Source organism: Rattus rattus, chromosome 5 (assembly GCF_011064425.1).
Source record: "Rattus rattus isolate New Zealand chromosome 5, Rrattus_CSIRO_v1, whole genome shotgun sequence".
NCBI classification, from domain to species: Eukaryota; Metazoa; Chordata; class Mammalia; order Rodentia; family Muridae; genus Rattus; species Rattus rattus.
In genome coordinates, this window is record NC_046158.1 from 68,798,540 (window position 1) to 68,799,307 (window position 768).

Below are 768 nucleotides of genomic sequence, written 5' to 3' on the forward strand. Positions count from 1 at the left end.
CATATAGATGTGCCTTGTATCACCATATGCATACAATTTGATTACCAGTGAACAGTAAAACTGCTTTCTAAACAAAGAATATAGGAAACCTGTTTGGGCTTGGTAAGCTCAAGGCAGTATCTACATCATTCAACGAGACACCATGGCTTAACTCTCTTTGGTGTCTCAGATAGCAAGTACACTGGATCTTCAAAAAGAATCTGGGGAAGTAAAGTGATGGGTGTCAGATTAGTTTCCAAGATAGACTTGATGGTGTATGCCTGTGATGATGCTGAGGCAGGAGAATTATAAGCCAATGACTCCTGGGATGCAGAGTGAGCTCAACATCATCCTGAGAAATTTGGAGGGTCCCTATTTGTTTTTTTTCCAGTTTTTTGTTTTGTTTTGTTTTGTTTGTTTGTTTTTTTGACCTGTGGTGCTCCTCTAGGCAAGAAAGGCTACTGTGAAGCGAATCCAAAATACTGGAGGAACTCGCTTTCTCTCTCTCCCAGTACTAAAGTCACATGGGAGACTGCATGTAGTGTAGCCATGCAGAGTGAGAGAGTTGGGTGCCTATTTCAACGATTAAAATAAAGATGGCGATGCCCAAGCCCAGTGACAGAGTGTTAATATAGGATATGCAAGGTCCTGGGTTTATCCCTAACAGTGAAAAGCAGTTTCTAAAAGTGTGTAAGTAAATCTCTGAGATGAACACTCACTGCTTAGGTGGGTTTGGGGGGATATCTCATTGGGAAAGCTAAGCTACAAGAAATAGGTCAATGCCTTCAT

The 768-nt window shown here is 41.4% G+C and overlaps 1 non-coding gene across 1 annotated transcript; it reads right to left on the reverse strand.

The window, feature by feature from the left end:
- Positions 1-408: 408 nt before the first annotated feature.
- Positions 409-545, reverse strand: LOC116902532. Its single transcript, XR_004388136.1, has one exon. It is a non-coding gene; the product is annotated as a small nucleolar RNA SNORA64/SNORA10 family (small nucleolar RNA).
- Between the last annotated feature and the right edge of the window lie 223 nt (positions 546-768).